Raw genomic sequence first — 16,566 nt, forward strand, 5'->3', positions numbered from 1 at the left:
TAATGCTCATCGCTCTCTCTCTCATTCTCTCTTTCTCTCTCTCTCTCTCTCTCTCTCTCTCTCTCCCCCTCTCTCTCTCTCTGTGTGTGTTTTAAATGGCCAGTCCTCGAAACATAAAAGTTAACAAAATTCTTCAATTTTTCTACTCTGGAGATTGTTCACAAGCTGTAGGTCACTGTAAATCTCATCTGGTCTTCCCAGAAAAAGGTGACCTTTTTTTTCTTGGTTATTTTGCTTTCTTCAAAATAAGTTCTTAGAATGAAGAGTACTGCTTCTTGGAAAATTGTTAGTACCACCCCCTCACCATGAAACAGAAGGTCAAAGCTTATGTGAAATCAGTCATATAATGGAATTAATTAAATTTCAGTCTTAAATCTAAAGGTCAAAATTTAAACTTCCTGACATAAGATATATGAAACCATCCACTTCTCACTGTCCTTATAAAAAATAGTCTATTATTAAGTGGAGCAGTGGAATCATACAAAATTGCACTCAAGTTGTGGCTCTTCCTATTACCTGGGGATCTTTGGTAATAGTCACTCTTCCGGCACTTCAGTTTCCTCATCTGAAAATGCTAATAATACTAATTACACCACAGGATTTCCCTATTATGTATCATTGTATGTAAAGCATCTAGCAAATAGTAAGAGTTCAATAAATGTGTAGTTATTGGTCCCATTAAAAAAATGTAATTGCAAAGGATAGAAACGGTGAGCAAAAATTGGCCTAAAAATCCAAGCTCTTAAGTCTCAGGGCAGAATTCCTTCAAACTAATAGCAACAGATTGCTCCTTTCTTTGGAACATGGTTCTTCTGTTCAGATGTCTCAGGGAGGAATATTATTCATGGCTATGCTTTACTGAACCAGGTGAAAACATCAAGTGATATTTAAAAGTGGCCATGACTGAGTGCTTAATTGAATGTCTTCTTAAATCCTTAATGCATGAATCCAAAATGACACTGAGCATATCTCTCAAAAACTTTTACCAAATAAAATTTTGATCAACATTTCCTGAATATGCCTTCAGTTTTACAAAGCTGATGAACTAATTGGTGGAAGGAGTGTTTCAAAACAAACATTATTAGAGCAAACATGGGGATTCCATTCTGAGCTTTGTATTTTAATCAGTGTGTTTAAATGATCTTTCAGTTATCTGTCAGAAAGTCAATAACTATGCACGGAGCACACCAGCATGCATACTAAGTATGGGTATACGGATTCCAAATCACTGAAAGGTTCCTATTTGTAATTTTTAATGTAGCTAAAATTAGAAAGTCTTGTATAAACTTTAATTTATGCAGGCAACTTTTCTGAAAACATTTGAATGATCTCAAATGCACTCATAAAAATTCTTAACAATTCAAGGGGTCTAGAGTCTAGTAATAAGAGACATCAGTGAAAATGGCCCATGAATTTTGGAAGGTTCATAAAATTATTCATATTTGTAACCAATGTATTTTTCTGAATCTTTAAGGGACCCCTCCCCCATCTATCTTAAACTGACAGTTATACACATATAGTAATCATGGAACTCAGAAATTATCTATCATAATATGACTTAGAAGTATCCCACTAATCAGTATCATTGTCAACTAAAGAAGACAACATTAATTTCATTATATTACTTATAAGTGGTTCCCCTTCTAGAGAGACCCTTTTAACAATGCTGTTGGTTACCTTTCCAACCTATGAACTCACAGCTAACAATTAAATAGAATGTTAGACTTCATGAGTTCTTGCTATCTGCCCAGCACTATGAAAAAAAAAGCATCAATTATTTTATTACCTTCTCACAAAATCCCTCTGAGGTAGACTAATATACCTATTTTAAATGAGGAAATAAAGGTGAGAGGTTGCACATGTAGTAAATATTACAAGTACCATTGTGAAGAAGTAAGAACTGTGATTCCTGTGCTTTGAACACTGCATTTAGTCTCCGTAATAACCAATTTCTCTGATTTTCAATGCAGGCTTATGTATTGGTTACATACAATTCATATAACAATCTAGTGTGGAGATAAGCAAGTTTATGTCAAAAGATGTTAAGGTCACAGAGCTTGCTGGTGGCAAAGGTGAAGGCTAAGTTCAACTTTGACTTCAAGTTGTTCAAAATTATGAAGAAATTAAACTAAATGCACATTGGCAAATAAATGTTTCTTTAGTTAGACCTGCTGCATATTCATATTAAGGATGACTATAAATTAATTATATCCTGAATAAATCCTGAATCCAACTGCATTTCTTCACCTTCATTGTTGCACCGTCTACACCATTTCTTACATAAACATGCCTTCACTTGTTCCGTTAAAACAGCAATTCTTTGGGTCATGGATATTTCTAAGAAGCTAGTATAAGAAGTGATCTTTAACCTCAATGAAAATAATGTGTATGCATATTCACCCGCATGAATATATTCATAATCTGGCATGATATTTATGGACCCTCCCAAGTTGAAATTCCTTCTTTAAGTCCTTAGCCTCTTCTCCTTTACCTGTTAGATACCCAGCAGCCATGGGGATGCTTAAAAGAGAAGTTAAGACATGTCACTTCTCTACTAAAAACCATCCTGGGACTTCTTACCTCTTGTAGAAAAAAATCCAAAGAGAAACCACATGACCTGATCCCAGGGTACATCCCACACCTCATATCCTACCTCTTCCCTTCAGATATTTCACTCTGGTCACAAAGACCTACTTGCTCATATACAGCAGGCTTAGGGCCCTGCTTTTACTATCTGCTCTGCCTGGAAGGCTCTATCTCCACATGTCCACAAAGCCAGCACCTTCACCTAGATCCCACAATGCCGTCTAATCACAGAGGTCCTCTAACACTCTCTCTCCCCTTGCCCCGATTTGTTGTGTATTGTTTTTTTGGTCTTGGAAATTATAACAAGTTTTGAAATTGTTGTACTTGTTTGTACTTTGACTCCTGTCTCCAAATACTTATCAGTTCCTTCACTATACAAACTTTGTTTTGTTTACTGCTATAATCCCGTTGACTAGATCATGGTTGGCACATAATATGCACTCATGTAGTATTTGTTAGATGAAAGCATGAGTGAGATAAAGCAGTGGTTTTCAACCTTATTATACTTGAGGACTTTTGAAAAATAAGAGAATTATCTTGGGGATAGCTTAGGCAAAAATAAAAACCACTATTAGTATTTTGTGCACTCTTTTCATTATACTACTATAAAATTTAAAAAATCTCTAAGATAAATAGACAAAGAGTAAAATGTATATCTTTTTAGTAGAAAATAACTGAAATTTCTAGAGAGAAATATTTAATAAGGTAGAGTTAGTGTGAGATTTGCTGCTGCTTCTTTTGAAGAATACTTGATAACAAAAGCTTTCATTTTATTTCCAAAAGACATCCATTTGGTTTATCTTTTTGTTTTTTATTAGTGATATGACTGAAAAAGTCTTCTCATGCAAGTGAGTAGTAGAAAAATATGATTAAAATGTAATAGCATTGTAACTAAGAGATGGATATTTTCCTTCCAGTGATATCCAAAATTGTGAGGTCAATTTTATCACTTTATAGTTATCTTTAGAATTTTTTAAAAATGCAAGATGATATTTTTTAGATTGAAATCCCATTTTATTCATCATGTGTGTTTATGGTTGATTTTTTACCCCAAATCTAATTGACCTTCAAAAAGGAAAGTTGTATTTTGGGTGCCAAGTTAAATAATGCTGTGCTTGCTGGACTATGATCAATAGTCCTCTCTGAAAATAATTATATATCAACAAATATTGTTACTCTTAGAGTTCATTAGTTTGTCAGAAATCCAATATACTTTAGAAGGAAAATAAAGAAACTATTTCTTCTGTTTCCTTCAGTGTGTGACATTGAAGACCGGTCCAAAAGAGTCTTAAAAGGGTATAAAAAAAGTACATTATTGAGTCAAGGTAGACTTCATTAAATAATAACATTTCCCAATTAATATATCTAATGATCACTAATAGTACCCAAATAAAATATTCAAATTTCTTTTGTGCTGAAGTTGGTATGTAACTTCCTTGTTTATATAAATTTCAACCTGCATTGTGTTCGGGAGTTAAAATAAATGACCACTAATATCAGACAAATACCCTATGTAGTTGATTTTTAGTTATCCATTCAACGAACTTCCATGGAGCACCAACAATGTGCTAGCAGCATTACCAGTTGCTGGAGATAAAAAGTTAAATGATACATATTGATTCATTTAGAGGGAGAAAGAATTTGAGAAAGCTATAACTGCACTACAATGTACAAAGTATTGTGGAACAGGAAATGTACAAAATAAAATAGTGTAACCCATGAACAAACCCAGGTTCCATGCCTGCAGCAACAAAAGTCAAAATCCTGACCAGTGCTGTGCAAAAGGAAAGAGGTTTATTCAGGTGCCAAACTGGGAGAATGGTGGACTCTTGTCTCAAAGACCATCTTGTGCTCTCTTCGGCAGCATATATGCTAAAATTGGAACGATACAGAAAAGATTAGCATGGCCCCTGTCAAAGACCATCTCATTCTCTTGCTTAAGCCTTCAATTCTTATATGAATAGGGAAGGGAGGAATTTTTCCCTATCCAATTATCTTTCTAGGTTTTGGTGTGTGTGGGGGGGGGGGGGGGCTGTCCGTTCATGTTTCTAACTTTTGGCATACTCGGTGTAAGAATCTCTCCTTGCATCATCTTGTTCAACAGTGGAGACTCCTTGGTACTCTTTGACTGTCTATAGTAGCAATAGGACCAAAGGAAAAGGAGCCTAGATCTTCCAAGGAAAGAAGGGCATACAGATTTTTGATGAAAGTGATATTTGAGCTCAGTTATAAAGTGTACCCAAAAAAATCAGTAAAAGGAAATAATTATTAGGGCAATGGAAATAACTTGGAAAGTCTTGCAGTGGATGAAGAATATGATATATGGGTTAAGTGCAGAAGTGAAGCCTATGAGAGTGATTGGGGTCCTTATAAATAGTGTTATGGCAGTGCTGAGCAATCCAAGTTTAGAAAATAGGCTCATGACTATTTCAGAATTGTTTTTTAATAAGACATTTTTTGGAAACATATGCAGGATGGAGTATAAGAAGGCCAAGGCTGTCTTGGATTTTTAGTAGCTGACTTGTATTTCTAATCAGGAGTTTTGTTATGGACCTAGGCATTTTTCTTCACAAACTCAGAGAGTCTGCCTCCCGTACTGCCCTAGATTATGAGTGCCTAAAGGTGCAGTCACTGGTTGTATTCATCTCTCTTTCCCCAGGACCTAGCTGATTCCTGGGACTGTAGGCACTCAATAAATAATTTTATCTTGAATTGGACTGTTATGTTGTTTTATTAATGCAGTGAGACTCCAGGCTCTGTTATACAACACGATAACACAAAGTTGGAGACATCCTTAAGTGTTTCACTGGTATCCAGTGGCCCATCTTTGGTGAAAAGCAGCTTTGCTATATAGCTCATGATCCAAGACACCTGCGTTGCAAAATGCATGAAAGCCCTTCGGGCCACCTTGGTCCTCTCCCTCCTCAGCAGGATAAAGCCAGAACAATAGTTAAACTAGAGGTAACTTTGAATTCCTATTTGATAATTTACCTTTACTAGGTTCAGTGAGTAGAATAGTTTGAAGATACCTGACCATATTTCTCTGAAAAGGCAGCTGGGGCCAACTTTGGAGAAATTTAGTTACAAAAGTAATTGAATGTGTCATATGGTAGGTACATCTTCTGGCAGCTTACTCAACCACTAAGGTAGTAAGCACTGCCCACACATTCCTTGCTAACCCTATTCAACTCTATCCAAATTAATTCAATTGAGGGTGAGTTTTTAATGGATTTGGCAAACAAGGGAAGCTTATCATGTATTGTGCACATACTATAACCAGTATAAAATATGTGCTAATAAGTTTTGACATATTATCTTTTTTAATCTTTCTGGCAAGCCTGATCATTGTCAGCACTTTTCCTCCATGTACACTTTGAAAAGCCATCACAACCATTTCAAAGGCCTTTAAATCTCCCAACTTTAGATAACAGTGAATTTATTCTTTTGTGAACAAAAGAGAAGCAATATGAAACTAAAATTCTGAGAGGTTAAGTTAGGCAAGTTCACAAAGGTAGTAAGAAGTAGAACCAAAGATTTAAACTCCATCTAGTCTGATCCCCGATTCCTCTAATTCTCAAACTTTAGTTTTATTGAAATATAATTGACACATAACATTGCATTAGTTTAAGGTATATGATATAATGATTTGATATATGTATATCTTGCAAAATAATTACCATGATAAGTTTAGTTAACATGCATTATCCCACATAGTCATGGTGTTTCTTCTTGTGATGAAAACTTTTAAGATCTCTCTTAGCAACTTTTAAACATACAGTATAATATTGTTAATCATAGTCACCATGCTGTACATTACATCTTCAGTAGTTATTTATTTTATAACTGGAAGTTTCCGCCATTAGATGACCCTCACCCACCACCTTGGCAACTACCACTCTGTTTTCTGTTTCTGTGGGTTCAGTTTGTGTGTGTGTGTGTGTGTGTGTGTGTGTGTGTGTGTGTGAATCACCAAGGGAGATTGTCAAAATGCATATTTTTCAGTTAGTAGTGGTATGTGTCCGAGGTGGGTCCGAGATTCCAAGGCCACACTTCAGTTATGAGTACTAAACCACTGTGGTTCTGAAGCCCTGCACTGGGCTGTGAGCACGGAGAGTCCAACCAGTGCCAATGTCCGTGACAGGCATTTGACTGTAAGCTCTGCCACTACAGTATGGAAGACAAGTTGTTGAATGAAAGAAAACATGATCAGAGAGTTTGAAAAACAGCAGAAAGCTAAGTCCCTAAACCAATCTTAACAAGATTTAACAAGGACAAGGGAGACAAATAACCCGCAAAGTTTTCTTCTTGCAATGACTACAAAATGCCTCGCTCTTCCGTGTCTCAGGGCCCTGTATCCATTACTTGTCTGGAGTTCTCTTTCCCAAAATCACCTGGTGAATTTCTTCTCATCTTTCAGTTTTGAGCTCAAATGTCATCCATAACAGAAATGACCATCTTACCTAAAACAGATTCCCAACCTTTATTTTGCCTTCTAACTGCCCCTTAATATTTACAAATACAGGAACTCCTTTCTTCCTTACTCATCAGTTTCAGGTTCCCTCCGTCATCACTGAAACACGTGGCCTCCGGAACAGAGTTCACAAATACTTGTTATTCATCAATGAAAGCTGAGCAGGAGGAGACTAAGAAAATGCCAGTGCACTTGATAATGAGTAAATTGTTAACATCCTTAGATAAGAGTGTTTTCACTTAGGTGGTGGAAGTAAAAGACCACTTTGCTGGAAATTAATTTAATTAACGTGCTCTTTCAGAAGATTGGCCATGACAGGAACATAATTAGGAGGAAAGAACCAGGAAGCAGGAGAATAGGAAGATTAGTTTTAAGGTCTTACATATTTGAATATCCCTGTGAAGAAAAAAGAAAAAAAAGTCCACACAGCATGTGAGAAGCTAAAAATGCAACAGACAAAAGAGTTAAACTAATAAATACATAACAAAACTGAATTTCAGTAATTTAAATGAAACCGCAAACAAGTGATCAAAGAGAGCCCCAGTTACAAAGGGAAAATGCTGATCCACAAACTGAAAAATAACAAATTAGACCATGTAGTCATTTAAAGACTTTGAAACACCCACATTATTCAATAGCCTTATATTATCGAGCTATAATTCACATTTTTTATTGCTGTTGTCATCCTTAAATTTTTTTCATTTTCTTTCCCTTTTTATTCTTTTAAGACTTCAGGGTAAACACACTAGAATCAGCAGAAGCTGTAACTATATGCATGAAAGAGGTTCTTGAAAAAGAGACACTGGTCCTTGTGTACTTAATGCCTACTTCAATACCAGCCTGATGGCAAATGGTGTGAAAACCAAAGTGCGTCTGCACTAAGGAGTGGAGCACCCGTGCTGATGACTGTCCCTCTCTATAAGCTTTTGAAAGCCACTGCAGCCCTTCTTCAAGGCTCTTAAATCACCTGACTTCCAGGCACGGTGAATATATTTTGTGTGTGTGAAAAATAGGAAAAAACAATTCAGTTCAACTCAAATTTGAACAGAATCAAAAATAGTGAAAGGAATATTCCAAAAATACATCCCAGTCTGTAATTTAATTACTAGCCAGTAGATGTTGTTTCTTTATTATATCATTGATTGTTTAAGATGTTCATACTATCTCTTTCAAAAAAAAATTAAAATGACTTTTGGAGAAAAGTCTAAACAATTTAAAAAATAAAGCAGACAGATTTTATCTTAGAATAACAAATGTTTTTTTTTTAATGTACAGCAGTTGTGAATTACTTGTTTATAATTAAATGTGTTTTGTTTCTCCCTCCACATTGTGGACTCCTTAGAATAAAAGATTATACTCTCCAACTGGGCACTGTTGTCCCACAAACAGTAGATTCTGCAATATATTTACCATAATTTTTTTAAATTGAAGTTGAGAAAAATAATAATATCTAAAATGTATGGAATATAATCCTATGGTACTGTTCTATGTGACTTACATGTATTGCCTCATTTAATCCCTATAACAATCATAAGCTGTACTACTTTAATTCCAATTTTAAGAGATGAGAAAGCTGATATATAAAGCTGGCAATTGACTTCAACTTTACATGTCTAAAAAGTAGAGAAGCTACAGACTCAAATCAAGGCGCTCAGGCTCCAGCGCCCACATGGCTACCCACCTATGGAAGACGTTTTGATCCACATGGAGCCAGCTCTTTATAGACAAACACAAGCTTTTAATCCTTCCCACAGCTCTATGAGACACATGGTGTTACCCATTCTACCAACAAATAAATTGGGACTTACCGCTTGTCCCTATGCAATCTGTGAACCTTGACAATTTACGTAAGCTCTCCAAAGCTCACATTTATTATATGTCAAAAAGGTTAACATCAAGTACATCCTAGTTTGGGGGGATAATTAAAATAAAACATTTATCTAAAGTATTTGGCAAGTAATAGATCCTGCATAAATGGCCTTTGTTTAAATATTTCCCACCAGGAATGACTTTCTCTGGAACCTGGAAGCCATTCCTTTGAACTGTAACCATCAAGAAAGACAAGGGCCCTATCTCCCAGTGTCTATGGGGGAAAGACCCTAACTTTCCCATGTACCAGCTAGCAAACACAGAGGGTTGAATCACATTGAGCAGTCTCACCAATAAGATTTGCTAGTACTTTTCCACTAATGCTTCAGGGATATAAAAGCTCTTTCACCTTTTGTTTCAGTAAAGTTAGGTTCCATCTGTCTCTCCTACAGCAAAAGTCTTGAATTAAGTTTTCCTTACCTGTTTAAAAACCAATCAATCAAACAATTTACATTGAAAGCATAGAGTCTAAACCTAATTTATCAATATAATTTTGTGCAAAAAGAATGTTGCAGAGATGGGATCAAGTCTGTGTGTGTGTGTTTATTTGTAGAGTGGATTTAAATTAAACTATTGCTCCGTTTTACAATTCTTCACTAGAGATTTAGAATCGCCATCATTTGACAGTGATAAAGCACGATTATGCAAAATGTGATTGATAGCTGAGTGCCATTTTTATGACCAAGAAAAGGTCAGCAGCTTCTTTTTATCATCTGAATTCCATGCAAAATGAATTATTTCAGACACAATATTCAAGAATGAGAAACAACAGATGATTATTCTGAAAACAACAGCATTAAACTATACTTTGCTTCTCTTTAAATTTTCACCAGTTTCATTAACTATAAAATGGCTTGGGCTTTGACTTTAGTGCTCTCATCTCAACATTATTAATATAGTGCTTTAATGTCTTGCAAAACCCATGTGATGCTGATTAAACCAGGACATAAGTTCAACAGTGCAGAATAGAATTGATGTCATATTGTCAGATGGTCTCCTTGCTTGGAATCAGAAAACAGTCTGAGCCATGTATTCCAAATGCAGATGTGTTTCTTTAGCCAGCCTAAGGACCACATAATAATACATAAACTCTTTTTATCCATCTTTCATTCCCCCCCCCAATGGCTAAATTCTATTTATAATGAGTAGTTGTTTCTGCCAGTCTTCTTGTTTTGCCTTTTCCATCTGCCATTTCTGCTATTTTAAACGAGTGGAGATATATAAAGATATTATTTGGGATTATTTTACCTCTCCTTTCCAGAACTGTTTTATTAAACTTTAATTTTTCTTTTTGCTTGCTTTATTTTGATAATACACTGAGAGTTCTACATTCTTATAACAAATACTATTTGCCCATGATGAGTCATTAGGTGGGTGTTATTCAAACCAGCACATCAATGTACAAAAGTTACTAAATAGAAGTATATTCTTAAACACTTAATAATATATCTTATTGAAAACCTTCTCAATGAGGGCATCTCCAAAAGTAACTGCAGGACTCAGTGAATACACTCTAAAGAGAGAAGATTTGGTGTCAGTGAGAACTTGAGTCAGATTCCTTAAGATGTGATGCACTTAGTATTATATATAAAGGATGTAAAGCTCCTTAAATAACCACAGCCACATACTAAGATATGCCAGCTTGGGACCAGAGCAGAGGCATATCTAGACTTTAGGAGCCCCAAAATTGTACAATTTAACACATAGTGCAAAACTCCTTCTAGGGTCTTGTAGACGGTTTAGTGGAAGTGAGACAACTGGAAATTGAAATTTTTTAGTTTCACAGTAAATTTACATTTTTATATAGACAGAGGTGGATGAGGTGAGTGGTGATTGTGTCCTACCTACATAATCAATATCCCAAATTATGATTTCTAGTTTTAAAATTGTCCCATAACCTCATGCTCAAAATGAAAACTGTCTAAATATTCATAAGAATTAAAATTCTGATAGAACTCTATATACACAAGGACTCATGCCTCCAAATACAGTACAGTATTTCTGTATTTGTTTATTCATTCATTCATTTATTCATTTATTTATTTTTGCTAACAGTGCTAACATTAATCACTGTCTTGAAGACTCTATTGAATTATTTCCTTTTATTCTTGTAGCAAAAGAGGAAGAAACATGATTTTAAAATTTTTTTATTATTGAGAAATTAAGACTTGAATAGTTTAGGTAATTTGCTTAAGGTCATCAAAAATTTAAGATGATGGTCAGCTTTTCTAGCAAATCCTTGTGAAAAACTTTTAGAAGTGTTCAGAGTCTATCTGTTGGGGCCTGGGATTTTCACTGGTTTCATACTCTAGTCATATCATGCCCACAGTGGGAGCACCAGGGAGATCTGGCTTTGATCTAGCCTAGACTCGCATGTTACCTCAAGGGCAGATCAGGTATAGAGCATTGAGAGCTCCGTATATATGCAAACAAGGAAACAAGATGGCCACAAAAAGAACACTGGAAAAGTGCTCCTCTCTCTGCCAGAATAGGCCCAAACACTCCCCAAAGACCCTCTCAAGTTATGGTTTACCAGAGAACAGAAATATCCTGGATATAAAAAGTATGTGAATAGGATCTAGAACAAAGTTCAAACATGCCCAAATACACTAAAATCTACATATATATAGACAGAGATAGATGATGATGATGATGATGATGATGATGATGATGATAGATAGATAGATAGATAGATAGATATAAGCAAAATAAATAAATAGATATAGATTATGGATATAGATATAGATGATATAGATATAGATATAAATGATATAGATAGATATAGTGTGTTCTTTAAAATAAAAATTGGGGTACTTTCTACCTATAAAATTATGGTGTAACCAAAATAAATGTGTCCTCAGTTTATTTCTGTACTTTGTACAAATTTTTTATTTTATGTGCTCTGTAGAGCATTTCATTATTTCCTTGTCTTCATGGCACTAAAATGTGAGCTTCTTGAGGGTAATATTTGTGATTCATTCTTACTCATAACCCTTTTGTGCTTTACACATAGATTATCTTGGCATGTACTTGTTGAATTACAAACAAGACATTGAGGCACAGTGAGAGTTAATTAATTAAGGTATATAGAGGAGTAAATCAGTGGCAGAAACAGAATTAGAACAACGTCTCTAAGTTCTTGACTAGGGCTTTTTGAATAAACTGCAATAACAGCTAGGTGTCCTCTAGTGGTGACCAGCCATAACTGAGAACTACTATAGCTCCCCAAGGAATCTATCATTAGCAGATATGACAAGCTATATGTTATATTTGAGGTAGTTTAGTTTTTCTGCAAAGTCTTGGACTTCTGGGTACACTTAATCTGTAGTTGGTTTTATGTCATTTGAGTAATTTTGTTTATTGGATCTTATTTTTTCTGGATTACTCCTTTTAATTAGCTGTGTTTTCCAGGCTCTGATCTTTTCAATTCTGCTCCCACTTCATTAATGGCAATGTGCCATAATAAATAAGCCCCGTCTGCTGGCCCATTTTTGTTGACCTAATCGAATGGCTCATTAGAACTGTTGATTTTTCTTAATATTCACAACTAAGTCTGATCAAGGCAAATAGTGCTAAATTGTCTATTTCCCCAGGCAAATCACTAGTGCTGCTGTTATATTATTGGATCCAGATTCATAACTCTGTCATAGTGCTTCCCAAGTCATATTATAGAATGTCTGATTATAAAAGCTATAATCCCTCAAGGAATAAAGGCTTCTTGAGGTAAAATACCACATCCTATTTACCTTATAATTTCTAAGCTAAAATGAGTACTTAGCCTGTGATATATAGTCAATACAAGTTTGTTGAGAAAAATTAATAATATATTGCTATTTTGCTCATTTACAATGTATCATTCAATATACAAGCCTCTTGTGATCTTTTGAATAATTTTATTCATAAAAGCACCTGTGATATTTTTCCATTCTGGTTATGTCACTCAGTGTTCCTGTCTGTACCACTTGAATTCTTTAGAACATACCCTTCCCAGTACAAAATGTCATCATAAATACTCCTTACTAACAGCATACCCAAATTTCCCCCTTTTTTCCTTCCTAGTCTCCCACCTAGATGTAACTGAATATCATGAAAAGGTGTTGGGGAGAGGTGGTCTTGAGAGCCAGGGAAAGTACTCCATAAACTGACACCCTTCCTGGTCAATTAGTTCAGAGTCTGTAAGAGTTTCTTGTCTAATGACTGAATTCCCATGAAATAAACAAGGTTTCTAAGAATATTTTATCAGCAGAAACCTCATGTGCTTGGACTGAAAGGGATAGACAGTACAAAATGCAAGAAGGCTCTTAGCTTCTTGAATTTTAAGACAAGTAATAGGCTGATACTCAGCTGCAACCACATGCTCCCTTTCATAAGTGACGGACGACTGGGGGACAAGGACTTGGGTTCAAATTGTGGAACCTTGAGCCACCAATGATTATTTCCAAGCTTTAAAACCTAATGGAGGTTGATTTAGTTGTATTTCTAGATTTCTTAAGGCCAGTGACTCCTTGTTTCCCTCCATTTTCTCACTTTTTGAATAGAAACTTCTACAGCTGTTTTCTTACGCATGTCTCATCATTATCATTTGGGGAGCAGATAACTTGTTTTTTAGTTTCACAGTTGCACAGATGGAGATAAAAAATTTTAAATTGAAGAAAGATTATACCCAGAACCTCATCCATTTAGATAATTCAGGTAATTTAATGATAAACTTTTGAGTTGATGAAAACTAGATGAGATTTCTGGACTTGAGTTGGTGCTGAAATGGGTTGGGACTTTTGGAGACCTTGAGATGGAACAATGCATTTTACTTCTGGGATGAACATAAATCTTTGTGGGCCAGAGAGAAGACTATACTACACTAAATAATGTTCCTCTAAAAGATGTTTACTTCTAATTCCCAGAACCTGTGAATATGTTACCTTACATGGCAAAAAAAATTTTTATAGATCTAATTAAGTTAATGATATTGAAGTGGGTATATTATTCTGGATTGATCAATGGACCAAATGTAACCACAAGAGTCTTCATAAAAGGGAAGAAAGAAGGGCAGAGTCAAAGTGATAGAGCATGAGAAAGTCTCAATCAGCCACAGCTAACTTTGAAAATAGAACATGATTATTAGCTAAGGAATTTGGTAGCCTCTAGAATCTGGTAAAGGCAAAGAAACAGATTTTCCTCTAGAACCTTGAGAAGAAGCACAAATCTGACAACACCTTGATTTTAGCTCCATAAGACCAAATTTCAGACTTCTGACCTCCAGAATTGTAATAAACTTATACTGTTTTAAGATACCAAGTTTTTGGCATTTAGTTACAGAAGTACTAGAAAACTAATACAGATAGAAATAAGTGTCATGAGAAAGAACCCAAGAACCTTATTACCCAGATTTTTCATTCTAAGAAGAATGAGAGTGACAAGAAGATAATAAGACACTCATAATTAGATGTAATTTTGCTTAATAAAACATTGGTGATGTCAATAATCATGAAGAACGTGGAGTATTATCTGAAGCTTAGTAGATAAAAAAATATATACAGTGGTACCTTGAGATACGAACAGACCAACATATGATTTTTTAAGATACGAGCTGCAACTCGGTCCATATTTTTGTTTGAGATCCAAACAAAATTCCGAGATACGAGTCATGATTCGGAAAGCAGCCACTAGTTGGCACGTTGGCACATGGGTCCAGTATAGGCAATTTGATATATGAGTTAACTGACTTACAAGCATGGTTACAGAACGAATTAAATTCGTATCTCAAGGTACCACTGTATATAGATAGATTTGGAGTTGTTGAATAGGAATTTTAGCTTGGCCATGATGTTAGAAAAGCACATTAATTTCCCTTTATGTAACCCAAGTTCGTTCATTTGGAAAATTGGATTCATATTCCTACCTTATATCAATATTTGAATTGACTGAAAGAAATCTGCAAATAATTTATCATGTGGCTGGTTCATAAAAAGCACTATTTGAATCATGCTTTTTATTCATTCACTCAAGAAATTTACTGAGCACATATTATGAGATAGACACTGTTTTGCTGAGAACAACGCACTGTCCAAATGAAATAGAAATATCCATGTCTCTGTGGAACTTGTATTCTATTGGAAGGGTTATAGTTTAAACAAGATTTTAAAAATTAAAAATAATTTGTATATTACACAGAAGTGTTCAGGAGTAATATGAAAAAACAAAATATTGATGGTATAGCTGGAAGCATGTTTATTTGCAGATGGCAAAACCTAGTAGTGAAGGAAGAACAGATGATGCAAGAGAATAAAGAGAGTAAGGTCCTTGTTCTAGGTGAGGGGAACTGGGATCCACTACACAAGTGCAAAGTCTGATCTTAGCTGACTCATATAGTTCATCTGCATTTAGGAGATAAAGTCTGTGGAACAAAAGCAGATGGGTGGGTTTATGTGGTCTGACACTGTGTGCAAGTTCTTTTATAATGGCATTTATTTTTCAAGCCAGTAGGAAAGTAGGTCAACAGCTGAGAGTAAGAACTGGAAAGAATGTTTGATGTTGAAAGAATGATCCAGAAGACAGAGTGATCTAGAAGAAAGGGAAGGTGCCTAAACTAGATTTTTTGAAAAGGAGGATTTGTCAGGCATAATCAAGTCCACTTTGTGATTATGAATTTAAAGTGAGATCAATTAACTTGGTTATTATTTTTTCTGTATTCATTTTTAGCTACACAGATGGAGTTAGCAGATAAGTAGATACAATCAAGGTTACTTTAGTCACAGTTTTCAACAAAGAGAGAAATTGGTAGAAGAGTTGGAAATATATGTAAAGGAGTGATTATTATGAGTGAGAAAGGACTTTTATGTGGGTGTGAAGGGAAGTGAGGACACGAAAGGAGAAAGATGCAAAGAAAAAGTGATAGGACCAATAGGTTATTGATCCTGGTGGGGTCAAAGGATTGTTGAAATTGAAGTACTAAAAGGAACAAATTGAAGCATAGGAGTTTGAAATGCAGTTATTGATCATGACAAAATCAAAAGCATGACTGACAGTGAGTGGCTGAGATAGGGCAGATGTCAGGATCAGTGCAGAAGCTGCCCAGGAGCTGAGAGCTCAGGACACTAGGAGGATCTTCTACATAGATGTTTAAATAGATAAAATTTGAAGACTAACTTTTAAAAATAAAAAAGGTTTATTAAGAAAGCCATAGCTTTTTGTTTCGTGTTTTTGTTTTTAGGAAAAGCAATTCCATAACCTGTAGTAAAGTGACCTGTCTTTGGCACACTGCATTTATAATTAATACAGTTAAAAACCAAAAAAGAGTTTTATACATATGTACCTTATGTGTGGAAATGACTGCTAAATGAACATCATTAATAACAGAAGAGTCACCCTAAATTCAATAACTCTTTCTAAATAATTGAATCCCAGAGCTTTGCAAAATGCCAAGAAATAAATGGTTGTTCAATTAATACGTTCTACTTTTTAAAAAGCACCTAAAGCTTAGAAAGTCAGCTCTAGGATATTAATTTATCATCAATCCTTTGCATAATATAAAATATATACTTAATCTCTTCTTGTTACTTGCATTTCAAGCAGACAGATTGGTTAATAATGTATTGGCCAGTTAGTATAGGCATTAACAAGTTTTACAATTTAAAAGATCA

At 35.0% G+C, this 16,566-nt stretch overlaps 1 protein-coding gene and 1 non-coding gene across 2 annotated transcripts in view; both read left to right on the forward strand.

Annotated features, from left to right (window-relative positions):
- The window catches only part of GABRB1 (gamma-aminobutyric acid type A receptor subunit beta1), a 383,981-nt gene that overhangs the window by 162,282 nt on the left and 205,133 nt on the right, over positions 1–16,566 (forward strand). The window lies entirely within an intron of this gene.
- LOC136407308 (U6 spliceosomal RNA) lies at positions 4,435–4,542 on the forward strand. The gene has a single exon (XR_010751861.1). It is a non-coding gene; the product is annotated as a U6 spliceosomal RNA (small nuclear RNA).

The sequence above is a fragment of the Saccopteryx leptura genome, chromosome 5 (assembly GCF_036850995.1).
Source record: "Saccopteryx leptura isolate mSacLep1 chromosome 5, mSacLep1_pri_phased_curated, whole genome shotgun sequence".
Taxonomy (NCBI): Eukaryota; Metazoa; Chordata; class Mammalia; order Chiroptera; family Emballonuridae; genus Saccopteryx; species Saccopteryx leptura.